The sequence below is a fragment of the Lissotriton helveticus genome, chromosome 4_1, assembly GCF_964261635.1.
Source record: "Lissotriton helveticus chromosome 4_1, aLisHel1.1, whole genome shotgun sequence".
NCBI lineage: Eukaryota > Metazoa > Chordata > Amphibia > Caudata > Salamandridae > Lissotriton > Lissotriton helveticus.
This window is the reverse complement of record NC_136063.1, coordinates 101,395,566-101,409,706: the sequence shown is the minus strand read 5'-3', so window position 1 is coordinate 101,409,706 and position 14,141 is coordinate 101,395,566. Positions and strand designations below refer to the sequence as shown.

Below are 14,141 nucleotides of genomic sequence, written 5' to 3'. Positions count from 1 at the left end.
GTAATGTATTTTCAAAGTTTTTCTAAAATATTGTGCGAACATCTAGTGGAGTAGGGCCCTGGGCAAAGTCACTAGTTATGACCAACCTCGGAGTGCTGTTTGGATACACATCTTGGATTGGGCCTAGTCTCTGCTTATCTTCAGACTTAAAAGAAAATGTGTGGAAAAATGTCAGAGACCATAAAGTTCAGTAAAGCAAGGCAGCCAGTGGTGTCCGAATAGGTGTTGTCGTTGGGGAGCCTCTGGTCGAAGTCACAGTGAAGATTCATACTTTCAGATTTGGGACCTAATTTAGATCTCGGCAGATTTGTTTCTCTTTCACAACAGTGACGGATATCCCATCCTCATAATATCCTATGGGATTTATATTTCGGTGGTTGGGATATCTATCAATGTTGTGACGGAGTAACCTGTCTGCCGAAATCTAAATTTTGGCCCTTTGTCTCTTCTTTGGAACTCAAAAGCCTCCAGCGGGATAAAGCTGCAGGCTGCTGCCGACGAGGGCTTCAGAAGGCCGATACCTTTTCAATGAAGAGCCGCTGAATAGGATTTAATGCTATGGAGAAGATAGTAACGAGAGCTAACGCGAAGTCAAGCTGACTCAGTCTCCTCTTCATTCTCTAAGCACTTTTTGGCAGAAAATGTTGTTATCTGGACACCTTTAGCACAGCTTCCATGGGTCTAGGACTGAAGGGGCACCCCAGGGAGGGTCAGGACTCACTCAGGCTTGGTCCAGGCGTGGGTTCAAGTTGGTTGGAGCCTTCCCTTAAGTTAGGATCACAAGGGCAGCCAACTAGTCCTGAGTCAAGTCCTGGGTTCAATCAGAAAAGCAGGTCACAAGCAGCAGGGCATTCCTCTCAGGGCAGAGGGCAGGCTTCAGGCAGCAGGGCAGTCCTCTTGGTGTAGTAGGACAGTCCTTGGAAGTACACTCCATTGCCGTCCGAGTCCTCTGCAGGTCAAAAAGTGAACAAAATAGGATTTCTTAGGGTCCTATTTTTATACCTGGTGCCATGGGAGAAACGTCTCAAAACCAACACCCCTCCTGATGGTTCTAGAATTTGCTGCCTTCCTGCCAAGGCTCCACTGGGCTTGGGGTCACAACAGTCTAGTAGGATGTTCTTTGTGTCTGTGCTGAGGTAGCGCTGTGACGTGTAAGTGGGGCTGGGCAGTGCACAGCTCTGCCGCCCCTATCCTGCCGACACCCAGTCTCCCTATTAGTGGGCTGTCTTGAATGAATACACAAAGGCAAACTGCTGCTCTCACCTCGCCATGTGACTCAGGATACAGGCTTCAAGGAAAGAAATGTTTGGGACATAATAATGCCAACTTTAAGTGACTTTTCAGAATTGTAACTTTAAATATTACTTTACCATTTGATTATTGCATTTATAGAGCACAGGCTGTCACTCTGAAAGGAGCATCCTAGTGCTAGTCGGAGGAAGGTTGAGATGGAGTCACGGGGACCCTTTAGGATGGATTGACAGAATTCGTCTGAGGAGCCGAAGATCCAAGTTTTCAGTGCCTTCCTAAACTGTGTGTCTGTTTTCAACAGCCTCAGGTGTGTTGGCAGGAGGTTCCAGGATTTAGTTCCTATTGTGGCTAGTGTTTTTCCTCCCTTGGTTTTGTACCTAAAGGAGGGGTGTTTGAGGAGGTGTGATAATGAGGATCTGAGAGTCCTGATCGTGGTGTATGGGGTGAATCTGGCTGAGAAGTACATTGGGCCTAAGTTTAGTGAAGCTCTGAAAGTGATTAAGAGTATCTTAAATAGGATTCTCTTATGCAGTGGAAGCCAATGGAGGGTTTTAAGTGCTGCGGATGCGGAGGGCCTACGTGGTAATTTCAGGACTAATCGGGCCACAGCGTATTGTACCACTTGTAGTCTTTTTAGAGTTTATTTTCTCACGCCAGGAGGCTGTTGCAGTAGTCTAGGCGCGAGACGATCTGTGCCACCGCAACTGTCTTCCTTGCAGTGAGGGGGATGAAGTCAAATAATTTTTTTAATGACTTGATGAGGTTGAAACTGATCCCTGCCTCTGTCAATGCTTGTGGTCGGAAGGAGAGAGAGGTGTCACATTGCACTCCTAGGTTTTTGGCTACCTTAACAGTAGTGGGAGGTGGTGTTGCACCTTCCGGCCATCAAGGACTTGGCTGGAAGGGATTGTCTTTTCCTATCGATAGGATCTCAGTTTTGTCTGTATTTCATCTGAGGTGGTTGTCCTTCATCCACTGGATGACCTCAGCTAGACATAGTTTGAAATTGAGTTCCGTGTTGGTGGAGTCTTTGTCCAGGGATAGAATTAATTGTGTATGATCTGCGTAGGACGTTACTTCACTCTCAAAGGAAGACCTCAAGGAGATGAGAGGGGTCATGTATATATTGAACAACAGCGGCTGAGCCCTGTGGTACTCCAGTTGCAATGGGGCGTTCAGCGGAGAGGAACGTTCTAAGGGACACTGCTTGCCTGCGTTTGGTGAGAAAGGACTCAATCCATGCAAGTACAGTATTAGAGATGCCACCGGATTTGAGCCTTGCAAGGAGAATACTGTGTGAGATGGTATCAAATGCAGCAGATAGGTCGAGCAAAATCAGAACTGCCATCCTGCCTTTGTCAGCTATGTTTTTTAGAGTGTCCGAAACTTCCACGAGTGCAGATTATGTGGAATGCTTGGGGCAGAAGCCTGATCGCCGAGGGTGAAGGATCATGCCGGTTTCAAGGATCTTAGTTCATTGTGGACTAGTCTTTCTGTGATTTTGCCCAGTATCGGGAAGAACGATATAGGGCGGAGATTGGAGAGATTGGATGAGACTATATATTTTGCTTTTTCTTCAGTGGTTTTACTATGGCTAGCTTCCATTTGTCTGTAACTGTGCCTGAGAGTAGTGAGAAATTGACTATCTGGTTGATTACTGGGTTAACAATATCTGTGATTTGGTGAAGAATCATGTGGGGGCTGGCATCCAAGTGAGAGCCTGATTTACATGCGGCAATTGCCGCCCTTGTCTGCTCAAGCAAGACTGGTTCAACATTTTGGAGTGAGTGACCAGTACTGGTTCGGTCGGGCTCCAAGTCCCCGTCACTGTTTGTGAGGGGGACGTTACAAAATCCTTTTGGACATTCTGGATTTTTCCCTCAAAGAAGATCGAGATCTGGTCACATAAGCTCTGGGAGGGAGACATTTCTTTATGTAATGCTTTGGGGTCAGTGAAGGACTTTATAATTGAGAATGTTTTTTGGTCTTGGTTGGCCTCATGTATTTTGTTGAAGTAATATTCTTTTTTCACTAATTTGATGTGAGCATGGTAGTGCCTCTTGCTTGTTTTGAATGCTTTTTGATCTACTGCATCATAGACTCTTCTCCACTTGCACGCCAATTGCTTACATTGGAGATGTAGTTGAGCTAAAGCGGGCGTAAACCAGGAGGCTTTATGAGTTTTGGTTTTCGCTTTCTTATTGGGTAGTCCTAGTGGGATTAGCTCATTGCTTGTTGCGGTCATCCAGGTTTGAAAGAGTCGTGAGTCTTCTGAGGTTTTACAAGTTAGGACAGGAGCCTGAGCAGATGGTGGGCAACTTAGGATTGATGGCTAGTTGCAGAGGTGGTTTGCTTGGCAGGACAATTCACAAGTGGCCTCTTAATAGCAAGGGGAATGAATTTGTAGTCTTACCATATCTGTGGGATAGGGATAGCTACTGATAACGAGGTGAAATCGGAGCAGACACCATCCAATGTATGGCCTGCCTAGTGCGTAGGGACATCCACCAATCTGTGCAGTCCGGAGATTCTGTTATTTCAAGGAAGTTGTCCACTCCCAGCTCATTTCTGCATTCTGAGTGGAGATTAAAGTCTCCTAGGAGGGTGAAATTGGCATATCTGAGCAACAAGTGGCTTAGGGTTTCTCCTAATGAGTCGAGAAAGGTGGCACTATGACCAGGTTGACGATAGTTCGGGGCTCCTGTAAAGGCGAGGGAGGCGTTTATTGTGAAGCAGAAGCTAAGGCTTTTTGCTCACTTAAGTGTGTCAAGTTCGAAACTAGTGCAGTGTAGTGAGTCACGTAAGATAGTGGCCAATCCCCCTCTGGATTCTCCTCTTTCCTTCCTACAGATTGTATAGTTGGGGGGGGGGGAGAGCTGCTGTAATATCACAACTATATATGGATTACACCAGTCTTTTAACCAGGTTTCAGTAACAAAGAGAAAGTCTATCTGTCGCTCCATGATAAATTCTCTGATATCCTGGGAGTGCTTGCATATTGATTGAGCATTAATTATTCCCCCTTTTAATTGTGCGTTGCTAGGTGTTGAGTCTTTCCTACCTATGATGTTAGGGCTTATGACTGTAATGGTGAGCTCTAATCTACACTTATGACATGTAAGAGGGCCCATTATTTTGTCAGGCAATATTTGACAGCCAAAATGTCCCCTTGTGTTTAAGCTTTTTTAATAGTGTTGATTTAAAAACAATACCTGGGGGATATTGGGCAGCATTTTTGGCGCTTGGTGCAGTCTGGGCGCAGACGGGCTTGCCTTTGGCGCGCCTGCTGCGTGCGTCTGGCCCAGCGGGTGTTCAAGTGGCTGGCCGTGCACCAAATTGCCCTGGGATCTGTGTTCCCCGCTGGAAGTCAGGGAGGTCAGGCGAGGGTTTGTGTCCAATTCTCTCTGCTCAATCAGCAAGCACTGTGATGGACCAGGGAAGCGGAAACGGAGAGGTTGTCCTGCTTTGCAGGTTCGTGTGCGTTCAAACTACAAAATGCGGTGAGTTAAATGATTAAAACATGGGGATGTACCATAATTTGCACTTTACTGGGTCGTAATTACAGCTGTATGATGTGCTGAATATAAAACAAATAAAAATTATTTCCAAAAAATAGTTAAATGGTAAAAACGGTGGCAATGCGCACGTTTAAAACGTTAAAATGTTTCAAATTATTAGAAGCTAAAAGACTAAAAGCAGGTGATATTTAAAAATATTAGATTATTTTAAATGGCTGTTGCCTAGATATAAAACATGATATTCCCACCTATTTCCAAACCAAAGTTATCACTTAATAAATTTAATATTGTAACCCATTGGTAGAAGCGGACATCACAGTAGTGAAAAACCAATTTGTGGGGTTTTTACTACTAGGTCATGTAAAACTTATAATTTAATGTTCAATGTTTTAATTACAACTCACCCAGCCCTATAGGCTGTTTAGTCCCTACCATAGAGGTGACTTTTTTGCCAAGTCGAGTTAGCAGTTTGAAACTGTCCACAGGCTATCTTAGCATGCCTGAGATATGGTTAGAAGGAATACTTCAGTGGATGGTACAGTAATTATTATGTTATGTTGCAGTGATGGTTGGATATGTTGCTTAAGTGAGTAGGCAATTTGTTCCATGGCCTAGGTGCCAAGACGAGAATAGGCCTACCTCCCTGCCTGGATAACATAAAGTGTGGGACCGTAGCTAGATTATAATCTGCGGATCGTAATAACCTAGACATCCAGTAAGGATAGAGCAGCGGAAACAGGCTAGGCGCACCAACTTTATTAGAGATTCGGTGGGCCACACAACACCTTGAATTGGATGCGCTTCTCCACAGGGAGCAAATGCCAAGTTGCTTAGGCACAGGACAAGTTCTCTGATCTGGCATAGCAGCATCGCTGCAGCATTCTGGATGATCTGCAATATGTCTTTTGTATAACCGGTAGTGCCCAGGTATAGAATGTTACAGTAGTCTAGTTGTATTAGGGCCTGTATGATCATCTTTCACAAGCTTCTTAATGAGCCAAAACAGGAGGATGTCGGAGCCTTAATTTGTGGCTCGACGGGAAAGTTTGTTGTCCACCCAAACACCCACGTTTTTAACTATATCTTTGGGCTCAAAAGGCTGATCCAACGTATTATGCCACCATTGTGTACCCCATTCTAGAGTGTTTTCCCAGCAGAAGAATTTCTGTTTTATTAGTCTTCAGCTTCAGACTATTTGAATACATCACTTCTGCCACAGCAGTCATGCAGTTAATGAATTTTTAATTTTTTAAAAATTTTATTTAAGAAGTTTTCTATAGCGCTGGCCTGACCCTACGGTATCGGAGCGCTTTACAGCGGATACTAACAGAAAATCTGTATTCACAATAAAGGCTCCTGAAAAACTATTTTCATGCCTAGAGGGTAGAGAGGATATTGGGTCGGAGTAACACCTTCTACTAAACTATACAATACCACGACTAATTACTTCAACTGACCAGGTGATGGTCCCTCAGAAAGCACTTTAGAGGGAGGACGTGAAGAATGAAGTGTGAGGGAAATCAAACCTGTTCGGTCTCGGTCCCCAAGACAGAACAGGTTTGATGGCGGGGCAGGACTCTTGATGAAGGTTTGACTACAGAGCTTACCCCTACATGGCCACACGGTCCCCTGAGCAATGGATACTCCATAACATTTGGATGGAGACCCACATGTGATGGATAAAATATTTATCAAGACACATAAGGAGCAGCTACTCTGCCCTTTCATCACTGACCGGATAGGGAATTCCCTAGAACTGCTACCTAGGGAGACTAACCTCAGCCCTGAAGAAAGTCTGGGACCTTTACGGCTGTATATGGACTGAAACATGTTGGCACTAGGGTCTTAGGACCATAACACTCCTACGCTGACCCTATTTTTATGTAATTTTAATAACCCTGACAGACCCAACAATAAAGGGAAACCGGGGATTTGTTGGAGGTCTTTTATCTATATAGTCCCCTTGGCCTCATATAACTTCAAAGAGCTCCCAACACTGTGGTCGAGCCCACCTGACTTTTAGGCGTCGGGGTGACCTGATGATGAAGCATGAAACCACTAGGGTGTGTGAGGGTAACTAAACAAAAAGGAATCGCTTCCTTGCTCACCTACTGGTGAAGTCACATTATTTCCCTCACACTTCATTCTTCACGTCCTCACTCTTAACTGCTTTCTGAGTGACTAACGGATAATCACCATATACATAGCAGAGAGTCATCATATACACAAATGAAGGGCAAACATGGTAATAGATGAGCGCACAATAGAGGAGCAAAACATTTCTCTTCCTCAGCAGACAAAGATATAATAAGCTGGGAAATATCTGCATTTAATACTAGACAACTCAGACGATCTCACAATTTCTGTAAGTGCTCTATTATAGAATCAGATGCACAGCTAAGTCCGGCAGAACCCAAAGCTCCAGCTCTCTCTCTTAGGGTGTATCTTAAAGAGACAATTAGGTATAGATTCCTTACTTTAGAATTACCCCTAGGCATCAGACTGGTTCCGGAGAATTTTTCATCAGCAAAGCCCTTGCGTGTCGAAAGGTGACGTCTGTTGGCTCCGCGTTTGGGTCGGGGTCGCCGGGAGGACGTTGCGGTAGCTACTTAGACACCGCCCTCACGCACTGACGTCAGTTATTTCTTTTTCCGCACAAGCAAGTGCAGATCCAGAGAGAGCGGTACCTCCAGTCACTTTTTGACTAACTTTTTGACGACTTTTATAGACACCGTCTTCAAATCCTGGTGCACGTCAGGGATGCCCGACCTCCAGGCTTGTGGTCCCTGTAGCCGACAGAAGCCGGTGATGGATCTGCACCGCGTGTGCCTGTTCTGCCTGGAGCGCCACCATGACCCTATGTCATGCTCCGACTGCCAGACCATGAATTCGAAGTCTTTATGGGAGCGGTCCTGAAATCTTCTTGGGGTCCTGCAATCGGCTCTGTGCCGTTCGAGGTCCTGGTCGCGTGGGGGGTCGAGGGATCGTTCGGGGAGCCACCACTGCCAGTCTTCGTCCAAGTCTTTGACCGCCTCTGGTAAGTCAAAGCACAAGAAGAAGTCGAAGAAGCATTGTCTCTCTTCCACTGCACCCTGTCGGTCTGCCGACGCGACAAGGGATGTGGGTGTGCCCTTCCCGCAGCTCCACGTGCGGAGCCGGAAGGGTCGAATCTGCGTTTCTCCCCCTTTCCCGGGATCGGAGCAGCCATTCACAGCTTCTCCAATTTTACGAACTGATGCATGCCATCTTTGGGCAGGTCTGGATCCGGATTGGCGCCAGTCGACCTGGTTACGCCTACCCCGGTGCCGATTCCACAGTCACCACATCCGCAGCCGACGCCGGTCGTCTCTCCAGCTGACGTCAACTCCGCCCTCCACCCCGATGTAGACACGGAGCCTGACCGGCGTCGATGGGTACTTTTGTGCCCTTGTTCTACCCTGGCTCTTTTAGACCAGATTGGCAGCCAGAGCAGGGTGAGAAGAACTGGTAGGGGTGTGGAGACCCTTTAACTGACCAGATGGGATACGAACCGGACTGGAGAGAGAAACTGGGAGAAGCCAGTGGTCTGGATACCTCACCAGCCCTTGGCATGTTGTCTCCTCCTTTTACAGTGGCTTTTGAAGAGGGAGTGTCTTACCCAGTGTTGTTACGTAGGGCGGCCGTGGCTCTCAACCTCGAGCTCCCTACGGTAGGGGTCGAGACCAACCTCATGACAGAGGTGCTCCAACCGGCAGCGAGCTCATCGGAGCCCCTGCTACCATTTAATGAAGCCCTAACCGACATCCTTTTGGGCACCTGATCCAGGTGCTCCTGTGGATAGGATGATTGCCCAACGCCACCGCCCGGCCCCGGGCGACCCCATTTTCCTCTCACAACACTGCACCCCTTGGAGCTTGGTGGTCCAAGCCTCCACAACCAAAGGTGCATTGCCTAATGCATTACCTGATAGGGAATCCAAAAAGCTGGATCATCTTGAGAAGATGTTTTCTTTCTCCAGCTGGGGATTGCGATGTGGCATTCAGTGGTGCAAGTGCTGCCCCAGAGCAAGCCAGGGCCGTACTCTCCCGTGCAGTTGCCGAAGGGAGAGACGCAGCAACGTTCACCATCCTTTGTGGGCTGGATACCGCTGACTCACTAGGCAGGACGATTTCCACATCGGTTTCCTTACGACGCTACGCCTGGCTGAGGTCAACTGGTTTTTCAAGGGATGCTCAATCCACTCTTATGGACATGCCCTTTGATGGCCGTTGCCTGTTCGGCGACAATGCAGACAACGCGCTGAAGCACTTTAGGACTCTCGGTCTACGGCCAGGTCCTTGGGTCTCTCTACCCCCCACCTACCCCCCCCCCCCCCCCCCCCCCCCTCTGCACAGTTTGCTTTTTGCCTTTTTGTGGCTACTGAAGGGGTGCCCCACCACATCCCTCCCAGAGCCACAAGCTGTTCAGCCCCTGCGCGGCCAGGGACGTGGGAACCACCGCCGTGGTTCTGGAGGCCAGCAGGCGGGCCAATCCACCACTACCCCCTCTTCAGCAGCCTGCAAACCCTCCTAGCCCAAGCTTTCGGGCCACCAATCGCCAGTGGACGGCAGATTCGCCATCACCTCCCCTAATGGCGCACCTTCATGTCAGGCTGGTGGGTTTTGCAAATAGGGCGAAGGGGCTACTCCCTCCTCCTGGAGCCTACCCCTCCATCCATGCCACCTCAGGACCTTCGCGTGTCAGAGGATCATCTGGCCTTTCTTCAGCAGGAAGTTTTGGCACTCTTGGTCAAGGGAGCCATCGAGCGCATTCCTGTCCCAGAAGTAGGTTGTGATTGCTATTCCCACTACTTTCTGGTGCCCAAGAAGGACAAAGGCCTGCGTCCTATCTTGGAACTCGGGAACATCAACCGCTTCCTCCGAAAGCAGAAGTTCAAAATGTTGACACTAGCTCAGGCCCTGTCTGCCCTCAACCCTGGAGACTGGATGGTAGCGTTGGACTTGCAGGACGCTTATTTTCTCCTCCCCGTCCTGCCAGTCCATCAGCGTTACCTGCGATTCACGGTTGGCCACGAGTACTTTCAGTTTATGGTGCTCCCCTTTGGCCTTACCAGTGTCCCTTGGGTGTTAACGAAAGTTATGGCGGTGGTCGCAGTGTTATGTATAATTTTAGGACCATATTGTAATTTTCCCGATTCATGCCCTTATATAGTTATAAATCACCATATCCTTATATAGGCATAGAAATCCTAACCGTATTTAGGCATAGCTCTTGCAGTCCAAATATGGCAGGGCTACTTCCACTAGTTCCGAAAATCCACAACGATTTCTTGGAAAACTCAGCTTCAGCAGCTAAGGACTTCCCCTTGCTTGAATATTGATTTGTCCAAGAACTCATGGAGTTTTCAAAGAACTGAGACTCTATGATGACGTTATGTCCAACTGTACGTCAAACTCTTCACCTTCAAGGTATAAATATTCCCACACGGTGGTTTGGAGCAATTTGACTATCTACCTGCCCGACGCGCCCTGCTGCAGCAAGTGCCGAAGGAAGCCGACCATCCAGCAGACGCACTGAGAGAGACGCTGTCTTTTCTCCTGCTGAGAAATCCAGCTCCAGTGTTTCCAAACTACCCTTGCGGGTTGTTGGGAAGTAGAGTCCCGAGCCTGACCTTCTTCATTCTAAACTAAGGTACGGAGCTGATTAGACCCTAAGAGAAATCGTGGACAGATTCTTGGCAAAAGAATACTACATTTATGCTACACCTCATTTAATTCTTCCCTCGTACTAAGCTTATGTTAGGTACACCGGGGTAGGCGTATTTTAGAAGCACCAGTTGAGTACTTTTAGCCTCTGTTATTTATATATGTATTTATGTATGGTTTGTAAACCATACAGTGCTCTTACAGTATTATTTTATTCTACTATTTATACTGTATGCATTATATTTTACAACCAGTTTTACGATTGTAGTTGTTCATTTCTTATGCTTGAGAAAGAAGACAGTTCAATAATTCCTTTTATTGAAAACGCCAGTCTATCTATTTCTCTGCACCTCTGGTGAAACGAAGCATACACGACTGACTGAGTGAAATATCTATCTGTTGTTTCCACGACTCTGAAGATCAGTTTTATCTTGGGGAAACAAAGTTGTCATGTTTATGTGGTTGTCAGAAACTAAACCCTTCTTGTTTTTTCGAGAACATTTCTAGTGACCTCTGAGCTAGCTGGCACTCACAATTAAGTCCAGTATATTCGATAGAGACCTATTCGACCTCAGTCCTACGTCTAATCTATAGGATATATTATTCCAATGCGCAGAGCCTATTGGGAATATAGGAACTACACTACAGCAGCTCATCTGCGCATATCAGCGGTTCCAGTCTTCCCCCCCTATCTCGACAACTGGCTGTTGAAGGCGACTCGCCCCAGGCTGTTGTCTTCCACCTCCAGAATGTGGTGGACCTCCTCCATTCGCTGGTGTTCTCGATCAACGTGCCGAAGTTAAACCTGACTCCCTCTCAGAAGCTCTTCATCAGAGCGGTCCTGGATACGATGTAGTTTCGGGCTTATCCTCCCGAACAGTGAGTCCGGGATATTCAGGCTATGATTCCGATCTGTCACTCAATCCTGGGTTTCGGTCATAATGACCCTGAGGCTGCTGGGCCTCATGGCCTCCTGCATCCCGCGGGTAGATAATGATAGGTGGCATATGCGGGCTCTGCAGTGGGACCTAAAGTTCTAGTGGGCACAGCATCAGGGGAATCTGTCCGATTGCGTCCAGGTCTCTGAGGGCACTGCACGTCAATTGCAGTGGTGGCTAACAAACCGGGATTGGGTCAACGGCAGATCCATCTCCCTTCCCTAACCAGAGTTCACAGTGGTAACAGATGCATCACTGCTGTGATTAGACTGCAACATGGGAGAGGCGGGATCAGAGGCCTCTGGTCTCTGGTGGATTCCGGGCTCCACATCAACCTTCTGGAGCTTCGGGTGATCTGTCTTGCAATAAAAGCATTCCTTCCCTCTGTCTGGGTAAGAGCAGTGCAGGTGTTCACGGAACCCACCACCGCCATGTACTACTGCAACGAACAGGGTGGGGTGGGTTTGTGGGCCCTATGCCAAGAGGCTTTCCGTCTCTGAACATGGATGGGACATCAGGGCATATCCCTGGTGGTTCAACACCTAGCAGGTTCGCTGAACACCAGGGCGGACGAACTCAGCTGCAGGTGCATGTTGGATCACAAATGGTGTCTTCACTCGGAGGTGGCGCAAGGTCTCTTTCAGCAGTGGGTAGAGCCTTGGTTAGATTTATTCGCTTGCGAAGAGAACGCTCAATGTCAGCAATTATGTGCTTTGGAACTTCCAAGGCGGCACTCTCTAGGTGACGCTTTTCGTAGTGAGTGGAGTTGCGATCTTCTATACGCCTTTTCACTTATACCACTTCTACCCAGAGTGCTGAAGAAGATCAAGCGCAACAAGTCATCCTTGTGGCTCTGGATTGGGCATGAAGAGTCTGGTATCCCAAGCTGTTACACATGGCAATCGATCCTCTGATGCGACTGACTCTTCGGTAAGATCTTCTGTCTCATCAGCATGGGATGGTTCTCCACCCGACCCTGTCCAACCTCCACCTATTGGGTGTAGATGGAGCGGCGACAGTTGACAGCCTTTGACCTTCCTCCTGAAGTCTGGAATGTTATCTTGGCAGCCAGGCGTCCACCCATTAAGACTGTATACGCCTGCAGATGGAACAAATTTGTGGCATGGTACACAGCAAAGGGCGTGGATCCTCTTTCTGCCCTTCTTTCTGATGTTCTCTTGTTCCTCCTTTCTTTAACCCAGCAGGGCTCTGCTCTGGGCCCTCTTAATGGCTAATTACAGCCATTTCAGCCTTTCCTAGGCTTCCTGATCAGCCTTCTCTTTTCCGCTCCCCTGTTGTAAATTGCATCCTTAAGGGCATTACTCATCTTTTTCCTCCTATTCCCTTCGTAATGCCTCCGTGGGACTTGAACTTGGTTCTTACTTACCTGATGTGCACTCCCTTTGAGCCACTTCATAACTGTCCTTTCAGACTCTTTACTTTAAAGACTGCCTTTCTCGTTGCCATCACCTCTGTTCGCAGGTTGAGTGAGCTTCAAGCACTTTCTTCAAAGCTTCCTTTTCTGGCTGTTCATCCAGACAAGGTCGTTCTCAGAACTAGACCTTCCGTTCTTCCCAAGGTGGTTACTTCTTTTCACATTGGCCAAACCATCACTTTGCCCACCTTCTTTTCACATCCTTCTAAGGAGGAAGAGAGGCTCCACCATCTGGATCCAAAATGTGCGCTTTCCTTTTATTTGGATTGCACCAAAGAATTCCGGGTGGATGACCAGCTCTTTGTTGGCACGTGGGCGCCAAGAAAGGTTGGGCTGTGCACAAACTGACCATCTCCAGGTGGGTTGTTTTGTGCATCAAAGCTTGATACTCTTTGGCAAAGAAGGTGGCTCCAGTGGGAATGTGCACCCATTCCACCAGGGCGACGGCAGCTACCACTGCTTTGGGATCGATAGTTCCCCTTAATACCATCTGTCGGGCAGCTACGTGGGCATCTCTGCACACGTTCACAAAACACTAGTGCTTGGACAGGCAAGCCTGGAGAGTCGGCTTCTTTGGCCGTTCTGTTCTCCAGGACTTTCTGGTGTGAACTTAGTTCTCAGGCCAACCTCTGGGATTGGTATTGCTGGGTTATCTATTCTAAGGTAAAGAATCTATAACTAATTGTCTCTTTCAGATGAAAAAGTTACTTACTTTCGGTAATGATATGTTCGAGGCATGTGGACTGCTAAATTCATATCTATTGCATAGATCGCCGCCTAGTGTTGGGTCCGGATGATTGCACATTGTTGTCCTGGAAGAGTCTTCGAAGTATCACGAGATAGGTGGCTCCTCCCCTGGACTACAGTGCGCATGGGCATCGACTCCATCCCCAGATTGTTTTTTCCGCCATTGGGTTCGGATGTGATTTCGACGTCTCCTGTTCGGAATCGATAAAACAATTTCTTTAAGGCCAAAAGGCCTTCTTTACTTCGTCGGTATTGTTCGCGTTCGGTCTCGTGTGTACTCCAACTCTTCGAGTCGGATATCTGAGGAGTCGGGTGACTCTTCGGTCATCGAGGCCCTGTCGACGCAGCAAGACCCGGACGACGCTACGATGGAACGGAGCCCGTTCAAGTACTGCCCCGTGTGTGGATCCAAGTACCCACACATTGACGTGCATCCTGTATGCAACAAGTGCCTGTCGCCGGACCACAATGAGGCCAACTGTATGGCCTGCTCGAGATTCAGGTCGAAGAAGACGCTCAAGATTAGGCGCGTGGCGCGCCTCGAGGCCCAGCGATCGGCACCGGCGCC

General features: G+C 48.0%; 1 protein-coding gene across 5 annotated transcripts in view; it reads left to right on the top strand.

The window, feature by feature from the left end:
* Positions 1 to 14,141, top strand: part of MROH1 (maestro heat like repeat family member 1) — a 2,054,050-nt gene that overhangs the window by 698,429 nt on the left and 1,341,480 nt on the right. The window lies entirely within an intron of this gene.